Consider the following 19,477-nt stretch of genomic DNA (forward strand, 5'->3'; position numbering starts at 1 on the left):
CAATACTCAAATCATACTCCAATAAGTTAAATGGAGCCAAAAAAAATCTTTTCTAAAATTTTCATTTTGTCCCCTGGTGGCAAATGACCATTTTACCCCTAGATAGTGAAAATTTCGGTTTGACTCCAAATTGATCCTCAAACTTTGAATTACCATTTTGATTCATCCCTGAACTGTGAAACTCTCAATTTCATCGTAAAATTCCTATTTGAACTAGTTCGAGGCTTAATCGACTTAATGATACCATTAGGGGCAATATCGTCTTTTAACGATTTCTTGAAATACCTAAATATTCAAACATTCTATTGAGCATGTAAATGACGTTGTAATTATTTTATAGAACAGGGTTTGACACATTAAATATGCTCTCATGTACATATGCGATTAATAATAACAATGATTATATTACTAATATTCCATTTCACATAATAACAATTAAATGTCATCCACAAATTTTTCAACAATACATATTCATGAATTAACAATACTTGTAACGTTTAGAAATTTTATATAACTCGACCCTAGACAGCGGAGCGACTCGGAGGGGCTAAGAGATGCCTTTATCTATCCTTAGTAGACTGAACACGTCGATGATTACGCGCTAGGCTGATCTCTGTTTGCAAAAGTGAAAATAAAAAGGGTGTGAGTCTCATAGACTCAGTGATCATCGGCTCCGTGAGTAGGGTGTAAACGGGAAGCAAGCAATAAGGTAGAGATTTTGAATAATAAAAATTGTAAAAGTAGATAACAATATTTAATTCAAACGGAGATTTGTGCCTTATATATATATATATATAAGAAAATATCGAGAATCTCTTGTAAGTCGTAATCAACCATAATGTATATCAAATCAAGTAAGTAAACTTTTGTGCAGCGAGAAGGTTAATAACCATTTTCAAACTATATCAGTAAAATATCATTTTAAACCTCGTGTTCGTAAAAGATCTCTACAATAGAAATTATCTCATGTAATACTCAAATCAAATTAATAAAGTTGGGTAAGCTCCCGCGAAACCAAATAGTAACTGGGTTTATACACAGTTTGCAAATCGCCTTGCACGCCAGGGTAAAATTCATATAATAGTAAAACTAGGGGAGCTGCAGAAAATCGTATAATTTCATTTTCACCATGCAAGAAATAAGAGCTTGAAAACCCAAAGAGATTTTTGTCTCGAGTAAGAAATCAAATAAAATCCGTGGTCCCACTACCAGAAAATAACCTCCAGGAGTCTCGCTCCATTGGATCCCACATGCCATGGCAGTCTCAACGATGTTGGCCGACATCGGAGAATCAAGTGGTTGCAACCGTGTAATCATCTGGTGCCCTAGCCACGCATACATATATCACAGGCCGTGGTCCCCGCCAGGCCTAATCGCTCGTCGGCAACCCAAAGGTTCTCTAGTTAGAGCTCACTAGTGCACGAAAGTCACACTTAACTGAAGTGACAGCCGACCTACTCTCGAATCTCTCGGTTTGTTAAACTATTTTGAAATTACATTACCTCCTTGAAAACTTGTGTCAAAATTATTTCCAAAGCATCCAACATTGGGTATAAAAAAAATCTATCATTTTCTCAAAAGAAATTTATGCATGAATTTCAAAACAATAATTTGCATGGTTAATAAGCAATATAACCATGAATGCACACTGCACAAATATAAGGCACATATTTTGATGTAAAACCGTGTGAAGGGCTTGTTTCCCGATTTTCAAAACACTTTACATATAATTTATACATATATATTGAAAACAATTTTTGAAAATAATTTGCATTCACAATTCCTTAAAATTTCTATCAGCACATGTTATCCACAATTTTGAATCTAAAATAAAATATACATACATTTATACTATTATAAGAATTTTAAAATTGACACCCCCTACTCACCTCACAATAGCAGGATATTACATCGCTATTTCTACTTGCCGGTCGCTCGTCACCTGCTCCGTCACGCCGCTATAATGCATTATCTTTACTTTGAACTTCCTATCAATAATCCAAACTTAATATATTTAGTGCATCAATTTCACTTCTATTTGTCATCCTATCATGAAGCCATATTCCACATCTTAATACATTTTTTTACTGAAATTACTTATATCCTTTGCTCACGTATTTCTTTAGATTATAAACTCCAACAACTTATTTATGATATTAAGCGCGCACTTTAACCTTGCTAAGTAACTTTCGCCCAAATCCGTCTTAATATTATTATAATATTAACCATATTCAAGGCAATCACAATCATTTCAAATCTACTTGATTATTTTCCAATTTCCATCCACATTATTCTCCTTGTTTTTTCCAATTAATATACCATGCAATTTAACACTTCCAGCAAATTTATGTAAATAAATTCCTCTGACAACAATAATTCTTCACAACGAATCATTTCAAAATTTCTTAACTACACTTAAGCACTATTCATCAATTTCATATTTTCTTCTTTGCTTTAATCCTAGGAGACATCATAAAAGAATTTGTAAATATTGTATTAAAGCAAATTAAATTTAATTCATATCACTAATAATCAAAATTTAACTAAACAAGTGGGCTAGCTCCAAATAATCTAACTTCATAACAAGCCTAATAAAAAGCAAGAAAATTTTTACCTATTTGGGCTAGGTTGGCCCAAGCCCAAGTCTCCACCTTTTTTCTCTTTTGGGCCTACCCTTCCTTATTGCCATTGGGCCTCCTTTCTTGTTACTATTGGGCCTTTCTCATGGGCTCTTTCCATTTTTTCCTTATTGGGCTATGCCCATTATTTTTTTTTTTTCTCTTTTTTTTTTCCTCCTCCTCGCTGGTGTCGCACCTTTCTTTCTCTCTTTTTCCTCTCCCCCAGCCGGCCTTATTTCTCCTTCAGCCAACCTTCTTTCTCTCTTTTTATTTCCTTTCTTTTTTTTTTCTCTCATTCTCCTTTATTTCCTTTCTCCTTTATTCTTTCTCTCCTCCTACTTCCTTTCCTTTCTCCTTTCTTCTTTCTTTTTCTTTCTTTTCTCCACGGCTTGGCAGATTTCCTTTCCTTCTTTTCCAGCCAACAACACCAGCTCTTTCTTCTTTCTCTTTCTTTCAGCTCTTTCTTTTCTCTCGAGGTCTTAACTTTTCTAGACCACTCTCTTCCTTCTTTTTCTTTATTTTTCTTCTTTGATTGGCCCCCTACCATTTTTTTTCTTTTCCTTCTTCCCTTTGATCCACATGGCCAGCCCCCACTTCATTCTTCTCCTTCTTTTATTTTTGCATTCAACCGGCCCTTACCTTTCCTTCCATCATACGGGCTGTTACAGTGCCCTTGAAGTACCTTAATGCCTTTTTAACAACCTTGAAGTGCATCTCAGTAGCAGATTGCATGAACCTTGAAAGCAAAGTAGTAGAAAACAATATATCTAGCCTTGTTGTAGACAAATATAATAGAGAACCAAACATGATGTAGTAAACAAAACAATATGCCTCAGCTGTACTATCATTCTTCCTAAACTTTTCACCAATTGTTAATGGAGTATGCATAAGCTTGTAAACTCCATTTTAAACATTTTCAACAGATCTTTTGCATATTTTGATTAATGCACAACAATCTGATTTGAACTTTGTTGAACTTCCATTCCAAGAAATTATGTCATCAAGCCAAGATTAGTCAACTTGAAAACTTTCATCATTTGGTCCTTTAATTCCACCAAATACTCTGCATCCATTGCAGCTCTCCAATTTACATCAAGCTTAGCTTCGATAAAACTTGTTGGATCTGCCACAACTACATTACATTTGTTATAGATATCCTTAAGAGTCCTTATGCCTCTAATTGCTTGACTTTCATCTTTAATATGTATTGAATCATCGTCATTTTCTTGCAATTGATCTCTGCCAACTAAACTCACTCCTTCAAAACTTTTTGCACTCTATTTTTCAAGCTTGCATATTATGCACAACTTCTCAAGTTTCTTTATGTCTGGTAGGCCTTTAACCAAGTCACTAGAGTCCATTTTAACCAATGAGTCATTGTTTACATGACCTATTCATCTGTACCAAAGATTAGAAGTATCATGCTCACTATAGAAAGCTATATTGTCAGCATTCATCATATCCAATGGATAACAATTATTTTTCATTTTAACTGTTAACAACTCAATACTAGTGGGATCATATATGGTACACCACTCATGTTTAAATAGCAGAGCATAATGATTATTAACTAACATCCTTACACTAAGCAGGTTTTGAGTAGCCTCAGGAAACTAATGAACACTTGATATATACTTAACAGTAGTAGGAGCATTAACAGCTACTGTCTCAATACCAAGTATTTTTTAAAAAAACACCATTTCTAATTTTGACTTTAGCTTTAAAATTCTGTCAAGTTCACTGAACAAGCTTTCATTACTTGTAAGATTGTTGGAGCACCCATTATTAATCAACCAAGTGTTGTCAATCACTAATTTAACATCAGTTTAAACCATAAATAACACCTCTTCATCAGCTTCTTAAGCTACAACAACTTTTCCTTCATCCTTTGATATCTTAGCTTTGCACACTTTCTCCATATGGCCTAACTAGTCACAAGTTCTATATTTCACGTTTGGCCTATACCAACAGTAATTTGGAGTGTGATTTTTTTTTTTTTTTTGCAGTGAAGACATGAAGGATATTTGTTCTTTTGCTTACCATCATTAGATTTGCTACCCTTGCCAACAAGTTGCTATAAGCCTTCACCCTTGACCCTTAAGCCTTTGGTCTTTGCAACCAAAGCATTTTCTATAGGATCTACACACTTGAGGGCTCTTCTCTACTCTTGAGCAAGCAGTGCACTAATCAATTCATTCACAAAAAATCCTAGATAGGTCCTTTGAATATTCCAAAGAGGACATTTTAGCTTGAAATCTCTCTGGTAGACTTACTTAGATCTTGTTAACAACTTTTCCTTCACTCACTTCCTTTCCTAGGAGCCTTAATTGATTCACCATCTTCATAACTTTGTTTGTGTAGTCTTGTATATTCTCTTCTTTCTTTACATCTTCAAGATTTCAAACTACCTTTTAAGATTCAGTGCTCATATTTGCCTAGTTTGAACACTTCCTTTATATTCTTTCTTCAAATTGTCCTAAACTTGTTTGGGGTCATCAAGATTCATAATCTTAGCAAAAATAGTCTTTGAAACAACTGAATGCAAACATGAAAGAGCCTTATAATGTTTTGCAACCTCTTTACTATGTTGTTTGATTTTAGCCAATGTAGGATTGGCATGCCTTTGCACGGGAAGATCCCTACCTATTTCCACTACATCCTAAAGATCAAAAACCTTTACATAGGCTCTCATTTTCATTGACCAGAACTGATAATCAGTACCTAAGAAAATAGGAGGAGTAGGAGTAATGAAGCCTGCTATTGCCATTGATGCTAAGATGTACTAATAATTTGAAGAAATTGCAAGGAAAAAAAATTGTATCACAAGTCCTTCAAGAAGAGTGCTCTAATACCATTTAGAGAATTTTAGAGAAATCACAAGAAACAGACTTAGAAAATTTTTCAAAGAAAAAAGAACCAAAAACAGAGCAAAAGAATAAAGTAGTTTTTGGGAATCGACTCACACTATTTTCATTGCCCTTTTCAATATATATGCCTACTACAGATATGGAAAATATTCCTTGGCTTAGATGTGACCTAAGGATTGTAAAAACTAACTGAGCACATAGAAACAAAACTTAGGTATTTTTGCTTAGTAACAACCTAGAAAAAGACAAAAAAAAAAAAAGAAAATGGCTTAATAGCCTTACAAAATGACAAGCTCAATAAGAAAGAAACAAAGCACTTACTAAACGACACTTTAGACAATCGTTTCACACTTTAAAGAAATAAACAAACTATAAAACTATGTCATTTTGGCACATCTCAATTGCTTTCTTCAAACACAGTTTCTTTTTTCCAGCAAAGCTTTAATGAGTTAACAATCTTGCTTAACCGATTAAAGAGTTATAGTTTTCCTCCACTTCAAGCTTTAACCAGTTAACAGTCTTACTTAACCGATTAAAGAGTTTTTGTTTTCCTCTGCTTCAAGCTTTAACTAGTTATGTAACGACCCCTCCTAGTTGCTATCGGTGTTTGAGACCTTCAGGAAAGACCCGCCAAGTCCCGAACAAGCCTGACTAGAAATGCCCGTTAGTTCACTATATACAATCACCATTCCATATTGATACTTAAAACATTATTCTATCATATCATATCTTGAACTATAAACATAATAATCAATTCAATCTTTAAACCATTAAATCACAAGTATATACATCGAAATTCACATCCTTCGATTATTTACTTATATCAAAATCAATATCCATTTACAACTTAATAAATAAAGTGCTACGACTCGACCTCTAATAGCGGAGCGACTCGGGATAAAATGTTATGAGATGCCTTTACCTATTTGCAGTGGACCGTACACGCCGATGATTACACGTTAGGTCGATCCCTGTCTGTAAAAAGAGGAAAAAGAGGGGTGTGAGTCTCACAGACTCAATGATCATTGGCTCCGTGAGCAGGGGATAGATGGGAAACAAGCAAATAACAAATCAGTTGAATATTAAAATGCAGGATTATAAAAATAATTTATTTCAAACGGGAGTTTGTGCCTTATATGAAAAACCAAGGATTTCTTACGCATTATAAACACTTCAATTGGTAAATTAACCAAGACAGATAAAAATTTTTGCTACAAAACATATCAATAACCTTATTCAAGTCAATCATTTGAAATATTGAATTAAAATAATTTTATATAAAAAAAATTCCGCTGTCAAGATCAATTGACATTTTTCTCAAATCAAATCAATATATTCGGCAAGCTCCCATGAAATCGAATGTTAATCAAACTCATATGTAAATCACAAATCGCCTCGCACTCAAGGAGTTAAAATTCATTTCACCATAAAAATAGGGGAGTTGCAGAAAAACCATTAAATTCCACTTTCACCATGCAAAGAAATATGAGTTTGAAAACCTAGAGATGCCACTCTCGAGTAGGGAATGAAAATAAACTCATGGTCCCGCTACCATGTAATAACATCTGGGAGCCTCGCTCCACTGAATCCCACATGCCATGGCAGTCTCAAGATGTTGGCCGACATCGGAGAATCAAGCGGTAGCAACCGCGTAATCATCTAGTGGCCTAGCCACGCATACATATATCACAGGTCGTGGTCCCCACCATGCCTAACCGCCCGTCGATGACCCAAAGATTCTCTAGCTAGAGCTCATTCATGCACGAGGGTCACATTTAACCGATGTGACATCCGACTTACTCTCGACGCTCTCGATTTGTAAAACCATTTTTGAAATCGTTTTATGTCCTTAAAAGCTCGTCTCAAAATTATTTCCAAAGCATTCAACATAGGGTATAATAAAATCTATCATTTTCTCAAATATATTTATGCATGGATTTCAAAACAATAATTTGCATGGTGAATAAGCAATATAATTGTGAATGCACACTGCACAAATATAAGGCACAAATTTTGATGTAAAGTAGTGTGAAAGGCTTGTTTCTCGATTTTTAAAATACTTTACATATAATTTATACATATATATATATATATATATTCAAAATGATTTCTTATATATATATATATTCAAAACGATTTCTTATATATATATATTCAAAACGATTTCTAAGCATAATTTGCAACCACAATTTCCTAAGATTGCTACCAGCACATGTTATCCATAATTTTCATGTTTAAAATAAATTATACGTATAGGTATATATTTACAAAAATTTTAAAATTGACACCCCCTACTCACCTCACAATAGCGGGATATTACATCGCTATTTCTACTTGCCGGTCGCTCATCATTTCCTCTGGCATGCCACTATAGTGCACTATCTTCACTTAAGCACTTCTAAATTGGGCTAGGTGGCCCAAGTCTCAACCTTCCTTTTCTCTTTTAGACTTTTCTTTTCTTATTGCCATTGGGCCCTTTCCATGGGCTCTTCCAATTTCTTCCTATTGGGCCATGCCCACTCTCTTCTTATTGGGCTATGGCCATATATTTTTATTTTTTTCTTTTCTTTTCTTTTCTTCCTTTCTCGTTCCTTTCTCTCTTTCTCTTTCTCATCTCTCCCGCCGAGCAGCAGCACTCTGCTTGTCTTTCTTTTTCCTTTCTTACATGCACAAGCCAGCCACAATTTCCTCCTCTCTCTCCCTCTCACCGTCGGCAACAAGTTCTTGCTTATTTCAACCAAAAATTTTCAGCAGCCAAAGCTACTCATATCCACCTCAAAATCAGCAGTTAAGCTGCTTTATTCTTCCTCCAAAAATAAGCAGCCACAACTGCTCCTTTCCTCCCTAAATGGCAACAAAACCGCCTCCTCAACTCAGCTTCTTCACCCTTCCTTCTCTTTCTTTTTCTCTCTCTCGACTGTTTCTCTCTTTTTTCTTTCCTTTGTTCTTTTGCTTTTCTTTTGCTCTCCCTCACAACCGACTTCTCTCTTTCCTTTTTTTCTTCTTCACATAACCGACTTAACTTTTCTATCTTTCATTTTTCATTCATTTCTTTTCTTTTATATGGCCTTTCATCTCAATGGTCGGCCCCTCCTTACTTTCACATATGATTTAAAATAAAATACTAATAGCTTGACTCTCTCTTTTGTCTCCATAACCGGTTGGTAACAAAAGAAATTGATAAAACTTTGTTTGATTTGGTTTGCAAGTGGGGCCGACAATGACAAGCTTGCTTGTAAATTCTCTATTTTTTTCTTTTCTTTCACATGTGACCACCCATACCATCATTCCTTCTTCTTTTACTATCTTCCTTGACCGACCATATGGTTAGAATGCAAGTCAACAATTGCTTGGAACCTTTAAAGCCACTTTACTTGACTTTTCCTCCCCATTTCACTATTGTCTCATCTTTTCTCCTCATTTTCTTTGCCTTTTCCTTTCTTTGTACATAAGACTTACATTTCCAGCAAATCTTACATGGATGGCTGGCCATGAGGAACAAAAAGAAGAGTCAAAGCTTCCAAGCGTTGTAACAAAATTACTATTTTTCCCTTCAAGGTTCTCATCCTTTTAATTAAGTCCTCTCAAAATCTTTAAATCTCCGATTTCCTTCTATTATCTTCTTTTACATATGTACAAATGAAATATAAAATTTATACCCCAACGCGATGTTCCCATAATATTTAAAATATTATTTACCTTGCGCTATCTTTATTTAATAAAGACACGCGGGCCCCACTAACATAATTTTTCTCCGAAATTTCTCTCATTCTTCTTCTCCCCCACTTAGATTGACCATATACTCCTTCTTCATGAAAAATTTTGACACTGAATAAAATATTAATATTTTAATATTATTTTATTTCAAAAATTTCCTCTTGTCTCCATTTGTCCCCTTGGTACCCAAAATACCTTATTATACTTCAATTGACTTCCGAATCACTTTTTATCTCACAAATTCTTCTCCGATCAAAATATCATTATTTTATTATTATTTTCTCGTGTGCGAAATATTTTATCCCAAACTATTCCTTTCATCTTTCATCATTTCTAAACATTATAATTACCTTCAATTGGCATCCAATAAACTTTATTAGTCACCATATCAAAGTACGGGGTATTAGAAGTTAACTATACTTTTTAACTGGTTCAAGAGTTTTTGCCAAACCAACTAAAGATCATTTTCAACACATATATCTATATTGACTTTTCTTTTCATAGATAATAGATCAATGTTAGGTGATAATCAAATTAATAACATGATTTTTTTTAATGATTCAAAAAATGATCAATGTTAGGTGACAATACAATCTGCAAAGGGTTTTCCATTAAATTAATTTGCTTGCTCATCAAACTCTGGTCGTAAGGCACTACTACTATTGCAATAAGTTTGATAGCCAGCAGACTTTGGACTGCTATCAATAAGTTTAATTAATTATGTACTTTTGCTTAGTGTGCGTATGTTGTATGTAGTTGGAGAGGCCTTCAAACCGATGCCATTGCCATTTCTATATATGGCTATTTGTAATATTTCATCATGATATGAAAAATAACATGGTTTTTATTATTTGCTCTCATCATCTCCAGCTACCTTCAAAACTATTACTGTTGGTTTAATTTAATCAATAATTCGAGATTAAAAAAATAAATAATATGATGATCAAAATATCCAGAGCCATAGGCCATCAATAAATTCTACAAATATAGTGCCCATAACTGTGAAAGTATTACTTAAGTCTTCCTATTTGAAACATGGCACTCTGATAACCGTTAGCCATGAGAATTGCTTGTTGCTGCTTGTGCTACATTCAAGGATATATGTGATTAATTCAAATGATTGTTTAAATTATTTTTTTAGTTAATTGTTCACATACAATATATCTACTCAAGCACTTTTAAAATGTAGAAATATTCTTAAAACCTTTCAAACATTAATAGAAATTTGTGATTTAAAATTATTTTTCTTTTGTATAATTTTTTGTGCTATTGAAAAATATGAAAACTTTATCTTTTAACAATATCTTTAACACACCCAAATGAGATTTTTATTTTCCCTCAGCCACAGTGAATATTTTATTATGTATCCGAAACACATACATAATATGTAATTGGATTAGAAACTCATGAGCTAAATATGGTTTATTGTAGTTCTACATATAGATTATTTTTCCTTATATATCCTTTATGTTTCTTAATATTTAGCTATTGGTGTTTTATGTTTGATCCATCATACTCTGAAATTGTAATAAAAAGAAAATAGAAAAAACTAGAGAGGGGAAGGCCAGAGTTCCATGTCCTGTAAACATCATCCTTTATCTCATGATAAACAAACGAAAAATTCTCTGATTAATAAAGGTTATTAATTTGCATTCTGTTGTCTTTTCTTCCTCCAAATTTTAAATTTTAGGCCTTTTCTTTGGGTTTTAACCCAAATTTTCTTACTTGGTAGTGCTTAATTATAAAAAATAAAAAATAAAACCTTATTATTCATGAAGCCTTATTGTAAATGGTATATATATAGTAAAGGAAGCTAGAACTGAAAGTTCATCAACAGAAGTCATTGGTTAGAGGCATGAAAAGTTAATTGTAAGAATGTGAAATATAGAAAGAAATTGATCAGATTCCAGGCAAGGGTTCCTATTAATTCTTATCGACAACAAAGTACATTGAATTAAGAAATGAAGAAACCTCCGACATCTTTACCTTGAGTAGCTTACTGAAACTAAAAAGAGGGAGAAGCTTCAATATGTGGCTTACATTGAAGAAAGAGTATTTGGCTAATACATTGATTCTAACATGCACTGTTAACATGCACTGTTACATTGATAATTGTATACAATCTGGTTTTAGGTTTCAAATTTCAATTATACTAGTATTATGATTGCGGTTTTGCTTTTTCATTTTTTTATGATATAATATCTAAAAAAACTCTTTGAATTATATTTAGAAAAATTCAAATAAGTTTTTATTCTTTTATCGTATTTAATCAGGCTTTCGTAATTTTATTTTTGATCAAATAGATCCTTATAATTAATGGTTGACTAATTATTATTAGTCAAAATGTCATTTGTCATTTTATCTCACATGTGCTGATGTGGCATGATAACATGTTATAGTGGACGATGATGTGGTGTGCTAATGTGATATGATTATATGGCCACGTTACATTTTCACCATTTATATCGAGGCCACGTGGATATAAAAATAACAAGTGATGTTTTTGACTATTTACAATTAGTTAACATCTCTCCAGAATGTCACAATGTAGAAAGAACTAAGGAAAAATCAAGCTACCCAAAAACAGAAATTGGCAGCAATCAGAGAACAACATGAACAAAGCTAAAGTGACAACACAAAAATAGCAAAGTGAATAAAATAGATTAGTTTTATTTTTAGTTTATTAGTTTATTAGTTTTAAATTTTAATTTTTAATTGTTTGGATAAAATTAGAGTATTATAATTTTAGTAGTTAACAATAGTAATTAAAACAATTCTCTGTGGGATCGATACTCTACTTTATCACTATATTACTTGTTAACGATATGTGCACTTGCATGAGAAATCAATAACATTAACTATTATGTCCTTCTCTACATAATTAATTGACTCAATCGACAATTTATAGTCCTTGAAATATTTGTATCTATCAAGAACTTCTTTCTCGACAGGATTGCCCATCTCAATCACGAATTTATTATCTTTGGAGCTTTTGGATGCATCATTAGCAAATTTCTTTGGAGGATTGCTTGACTCAATCGGGAATCTTGTTTCCTTGAAGCATTTGGATCTTCGACAATCTAACTTATTGGGATCATTTCCAATATCATTGGGGAACCTTGGGCAACTCAATTATTGAGACTTGTTAGAAAACTATTTTAGTGGAAAAATTCCAATATCACTTACAAACCTAACATAGCTTGAATTCTTAAGCGTTTTTGATAATCAACTAGAGCATTCCATTCTAGACCAGGTAATTGTTTTTCCTAGTCTAATCTCTCTAGAATTTTCTTATAATTTTCTTAATAGAACACTTCCATCATGGTTGTATACAGCTTCCTCGTTAAAGTACATATCTCTCTCTAATAATGAGCTTAATAGTGATATCAAGGAATTCCTATACAAATCACTAGAAAAGATTTTTTTAAGGAATAATAAACTCAAAAGTCCTCTTCCATCTTCAATATCCCAACTTGTGAACCTTACTCATGTCTCCTTATCATTAAATAATCTTAGTGACATTGTAGAGTTTGACATGTTCTCAAAACTCAAAAATCTCCAATACCTTGATCTTTCATATAATTGTCTATCCTTAAACACTAATGGTACTAGTGCTGATTATACATTGCCTAATCTTTCCTCTTTGTATTTGTCTTCTTGCAATGTCAGTGAATTTCCCCAATTTTTAAAAGGTTTAAAAAGGTTTCATTCTTTAGACCTTTCCAAAAATAGAATTAATGGCAAGATTCCCAAGTGGATGGGAGATGTGGCGAAGGACTCTTTGAGTTACTTAAATCTATCTCACAACAGATTTTGTACGAATTCTTTGGAAAGAAATTAAAGTTCTTGACCTAAGCTTCAATTTGATTTACGGAGATCTTCCAATTCCATCTTCAACAACAAATGTCTTTTTAACCTCAAATAATAGTTTGAGTGAAGAGATCTCTTATTTGATATGCAATGCGGATTCTCTTGAATTTCTTGACTTGTCTCACAACAACTTGAGTGGAATTATTCCACAATGTTTTAGAAATTTAAGCAAAGGCCTTTCAATGTTAGAACTTCAAATGAACAAGTTTCAGGGAATCATTCCTCCAACTTTTACAAAGGGATGTTGATTGAAGAATCTTAACATAAATGGCAATCAATTAGAAGGGCCTCTAACAAGATCAATCATTAATTGTAGAGGTTTGGAAGTACTAGATCTTGGTAACAACAAGATCAATGATACATTTTCTCATTGGTTGGGAAGTCTTCCACAACTAAAAGTTCTTGTATTGCAATCGAATCAATTCCATGGTTCCATTTGTGGCATTAGGTTCAATCAATCTTTCTCCAAAATCCAAATTTTGGACCTCTAAAACAATTATTTTATTGGTCCACTACCAAATAGATATATAAAAAGTGTCAAGGTTATATAAATATCACAAAAGATAAAAGTGTAACATCATACCTTAAGGTGCATGAAAGTGGTCGCTTCTATAGCTATTCTATTGGAATTGCAATAAAAGGACTGGAGATTGAATTAGTGAAAATTTTCATCTTGTTAACTATCATTGACCTCTTAAATAATGAGTTTCAAGGTGAGATTCCAGTGATCGTTAGAGAGCTTAACTCACTCAAAGGGTTTAACCTTTCTCATAATAACCTTAGTGGTTATATCCCCACGTCATTGGGGAATTTGATTGGTCTTGAATGGTTGGACCTCTTTTCGAACAAGTTGGTTGGGAAGGTTCCGGAGCAACTGCTAGATCTAACATCTCTTTCTTTCTTAATCCTTTCCAAGAATGAACTAGTTGGATGCATACCTCTAAGCAAACAATTCAACACATTCGAAAACAATTCCTATGAAGGGAATGATGGATTATGTGGTCTTCCACTCACAAGAGATTGTAACAACAATGAGCCAACTCAACAACTATCACCTTCAAACCTATAGGAAGAAGATGATAGCTCAAAATCAAACATTGCTTTTGGTTGGAAAGTAGTGTTTGTAGACACCCCATTTTATCCAGGATGTCTCAGCAAAATAAGAAAATAATAATAAAAAATAAAAAAATAATGATAAAGATAAAGGTACAAAAATTGAAATTAATTTTTCTTTAAAAAATTGAAAATAACAAAATTAAGATCCTGATCTAGCAAGTTTTGAAATTCGATTTTAAAAGAGGAAGAAAGTTCTAACCTAAGATCAAAACAAAAATGGATGGTCATAAATATCCCCATTCATTAGCCTAGAAGGGGACACGGGGAAGAAAGGAAAAAAAAAAGGAAAGGGAAAGCAGTACAATGGAGGAGGGGATGATAAAAGAGATTTTGTGATTTTTTTAAGGTGAAATTTTAGTTTTAAGTTGGGAAATTTGAAGGTTTCCATTCTAAGGGAAAAAGAGAAAGAAAATAAAGATTAAGAAAGAGTAATAGGTGGACGTTGACAAAGAATATATATATAGCCGAATAGGGAAGCTTTTCCATTGATTTTAGGGAGAGGAGGAGAGAAAAGGGTGAAGGCAATGAACAAAAGAAAAAAAGAAAGAGAAGAAGTGAGAGTGAAAACGGCGTACAAGAAAGAGGGGAGGATAAGAAGTGAAATAGGGTTTGACTCAATTCAAATCCAACACAAAGCTCGTTGCAAGCTTGACTAGAGGCCTAATTAATGTTTTGGGTCTTAGTAATAAACTTAGTATATATAAAAGGTATGGGCTTCTCATTTACCTTTTTTTGTTTTTGCTCATTATTTTTAGAGTTAATAAAATACAAAAAATATAAATAAATAAATAAATAGTTAGGGGTTTCTCATTTACTTTATTTTTTATTTAGTAATAATAAAAAATATAATAAAATAAATAAAGGTTTTTAAGTTATAATTTCCTAGATTGATTTTTAGTCATAATAGTTTGGAATGGAAAAAAACAAAATAAAACATTTAAAATTCTATAATATATTCATAAAATTGTATAATTATTTAAAAATGAAAATTTTAAAGGAAGTTATAAGCAATAATTTTCTTAAGTTTTTCAAAGTAAGAACAATTATGAGACCTTGCGATAAGTACTGGTTGGTAATCTCATAATTAATTTTTGCAAAAAAGATTTAGTTATAAATAATTATTATAGACTTAAAAGATAATAATAAATAAATATTCAAATTTTTTGCAAATTAAATGATAATATTAAATAAATATATGTGAGTTCGCTGATAATGAAATCTCAAGAAAATTGTAAGTAATAATTTTGAGAGAATTTCTAGGTGAGGAAATCTTCTAAGATTTTGCCAATGGTATGGGAAAATTTTAGAAAGTTTTCAATACAAGGATTTGCATGATAATAATAATAACAAAGTAATAATACAAGTGAAATAAAAGAACTTATAAATAAAAAAATCATAAATAAGTAAAAGTTCTCTTATGATGAAATTTTCAGAAGGTCTAAGTATTAACTTTGAGAAAATTTCTAGATGAGAGTTTTTTCTTGATTGTTGCCATAAGTATTGGAGTATTCAAGAAACATTTCAATATCAAAGGATTTTTATGATTAAATAAAATAATAGTTAAGAAAAATTATTTTGAATATCAAAATAAAAGTAACTTATTAATGCTAAAAAGAATAACACATAGTTAATTAGGTACCATTTTAAATGGATGTTATGAGGATGCTAATACCTTCTTCACACGTAACTGTACTTCCAAACCTAATCTATTTCGTTGATCGAAAACTATTCTTTTAATGAACCTAAGTCAAGCCTAGGATCTCATTAGAAAAATAGATTCATATAGATGGTCAATCACACCTAAAGAAATAAGATTAATGGAGATTCCTATTATGTCGAACGGTTGAGTTTAAGGATAGTGTTGATAGATTATGGATGTGGATTGATGTTTGGGTTGGCTATGGGATATGTTGTTTTGAAACTGGTAATCCAAAATGGTTTGTGACTTTGGTTGAAGGCCAGCATCATAAGAGGCGTAAAAGGTCGAAGATTGGCAATCGCAGTGGTGGAAGAAGAAGAATCTAGTCAGTTCAAATGATGGTCAGGGATTTGTTTTGCTTTTGTATGTTCTCTTGTAGTGCAGTCTGTCAAGTGTGTTTTGCCATGGTGAAGGAGTTTGTCTTTATTATTGCATCAACATCAATTGTCTTTTATTGTATTTAATTATGTATTGAACGATCTATTCTGAGAGTTGACATGTTGTTTGGTTTTAACTATTTATGTCTTAATCTATGACTTTAGTTTCAATTCTTCCTACCTCCCGTAATTAATCTCTGCTACTACTTTCCAAAAACCAAAAAAGAAAAGCTTTCCTCTTTGACAATCTCTTTAAGGTATTATAGAATACAATTTACTCTACAAACTAACAGGTGGCAAAAAACTAAATAAGTTGTAACATAAGATACATGGATGAAGAACTCATGAGCTAAATAAGGTTTACTATGGTTCTGCATAGAGATTATTTTTCCTTATTTGTCCAATAGGTTTCTTATTTAAGGATTGGTGTTTTATGTTTGATCCATTAAACTCTAACATTGTAAGAAATGGGAAATACAGAAAGAAATTTGTCAGATTTTTTGCATGTATACAAGGTTGTTTGTTGCAGTACGCAAATTCAAGTTTATATCACTCTCAATCTTGATTCATCAATTAATAAAGTTATAATTTATTTTGATACTTGACACTTGGTCTGGGCCGGCCCTTGGGTGAAGCCACCCAAGCAAGGGCTTTAGGCCCCCAATTTGGAGAGGCTCCAATTTTAAGAAAGATTTATAATTTTATAATAATTATAATATAATTAATTATATTAAATATATATAAAAATAAAAAATAATTAATAAAATTATTTGTTCTTTCATTTTTTTAATTTTGTGTCTAATAAATCTCAATTTTCTATTACTTTCTTATATATAGAATGCTATTAATTCTCAACTATATTCTTTTATTTTTAATAAACTAATAGTCATATGTATTTAATAATCTCCAACAGCTATTTTTTTCTCACATATTTCTCTTATTTCCAATCAACATATTTAATGATTTTCAAAAGCTATTTTTTTTCCTGTATATAAAACCAATTTTTTTTTTTCAAAGTATAATATCTACTTTTGAAATCTTTCTTTTTTATTTGCTCTTTCTTCCTTTAACTTCAATTTTTCTCCAAAAAATACCCAAAAAGTCCGTTTTTTTATTATTTTCATAAAGTTGTGAGTCCTATTTGCGGTTTGCAATAAGCATTTAACAATAAGGTACTATTGTTCTAATCTTTACAGATTTTTTTACTTTAATTTAGAGTTTTTATTATATTGTTATATTATTTTTATTATATGTGATAGTTGATTTATTTGAATTAGAAATTTTGATTGTTGATTTTATATTAGTCATTTAAAAAATATAAAATAATTATAATAGTTAAATATTTTTAAAATAATGTTAACATTTTCAGTAAGTGTTGCTTCAAGAGAAAGAAGTTTTTCAAAACTAAAATTATAAAATCTTATTTAAGATCAACAATGTCTCAAGAAAGATTAACTAGATTGGCTATATTATCAATTGAAAAAGAAATATTAGAAGAACTTGATTATAAAAATTTAATTAAAAATTTTGCATCTCAAAAAGCTAGAAGAATAAAATTTTAATAATTTTTTTAATTTCAATAAAAAAAAGCCTCATTTGAATATTTTGCTTTAGGCTTTTGAACTTATTGGGCCGCCCCTGCACTTGGTTACCTTCATAATTAAGTTAAAAAATAAAAAAGAAGAAATCAATGTTACTTGCTAAAGTCATCCGTGCTAGCAATTCCTTCATTACATGCAATTTTTGCTTTACTTTGTTTAATCAAAGATTTTGCTTATATATATATTGAGGAACTGAACTTTGCTTAGCAAACTCCAGGTGCTTGAACTATCCATTACTCGAGCATCAAGTAAATGCACAAACTCAAAAAACAGTTCAATAAAAAGTTGAATAGTACCAAATCTAGTTGCCAGCTTGGCTTAACCTTTGACCATGTTGAGAACAACATTATGCATAGTTACCAAATTTAGCTGCCATTGCTTCACACTTATCACTTTGACTGTCCATTATCCCATTAAGCAAAACTTTCCTATAATTTCCCTTGTTCATAATAAAAGTCTTGTTTTTTGTTCAACTTCAATTCATAATTCATCCTTTTGCTAGTATCCATGTGGATTGGAGTTTTTCTAAAGCCAATTTCAAGTCATATTTTCTACCATTTTTTTTTTCTCAGTTCAGAGTGGAGACTGGCACCTCTAATAACTATGGGGGGCAAAATTTGTCATTTCTGCTTGTCTCACTACCCACTTTCAACAAGCAAAATCTTTCCTTCGCCAAACAGCAAGGACAAGCCTTCTCCCAAAAAAACCCCCTCTTACGTTTTACTTTGCCCATTTATTCATTTACTAATTATATAAATGTTTTAAATTCATGAAGTTACCAATCTCTTAAATGGAATTTTTAAGAAAGTTGCAAGTGACAATTTCCTTAAATTTTCCTCAGTGGAAAATAACTATGGGACTTTTAAGAAAATTAAAGAATGAAAAACATAAAATATAAAAAAGGGTATAAACAAAATCATAAAAAACAACATGAAAAAAAAAAAGAACAAGGAAGAATAAAATATCTAATTGAAATAATTTTTATAAAATATCAAATAATTCGAAAAAGGAGCATCTTTAAAGGAGTAAGTGATTTTCTTGACTACTCCTAGGTGAGTAGACTCTCTTTAATTTTTGCCAAAAGTGTTGGAAATACTTAGGAAAAGTCTACAATATTTAATAAATAAAAAATGAAAGAAAAGAAAAAAGAAAAAATTGTAATTAAGGGAAATAAAATAAATATGAAATCAAGGAAAAAAGCGGATAACACAAGTCAATTAATACCATTCTTAAATGGGTATCGTGGGGATATTAATACCTTTTCCCCACATAACCATACTCCTAAATCCTAATTCTATTTTGTAAATTAGAAATATCAATTTTAATGAATTTAAGTTAAGCTTACGATTTCCTTCAAAATGATTGATTCAATTAGGTGACTAATTACACCTAGATAAAAAAAAAATTGATAAAGACTCCTCTACACATTGAGCGGTTGGATTTTCGAACTCACATGTTGCGAAAAGAGGATCTCTAATTGTCATTAAAAAGTGATAACTTTGCAATGATATACATATATTAATGTAACACCCCGTACTTTGATATGTTGACTAATAGAACTTATTGGATACAAATTGAGGTTAATTAGAGTGTTTAAGAGTGATGAAGGGTG

At 31.6% G+C, this 19,477-nt stretch overlaps 1 pseudogene; it reads left to right on the plus strand.

The window, feature by feature from the left end:
• Positions 1 to 1,270: 1,270 nt before the first annotated feature.
• Positions 1,271 to 18,999, plus strand: LOC148760448 (receptor-like protein 9DC3; annotated as a pseudogene).
• Positions 19,000 to 19,477: the final 478 nt, after the last annotated feature.

This window comes from Theobroma cacao, chromosome 10, assembly GCF_053813885.1.
Source record: "Theobroma cacao isolate CCN51 chromosome 10, ASM5381388v1, whole genome shotgun sequence".
NCBI classification, from domain to species: domain Eukaryota; kingdom Viridiplantae; phylum Streptophyta; class Magnoliopsida; order Malvales; family Malvaceae; genus Theobroma; species Theobroma cacao.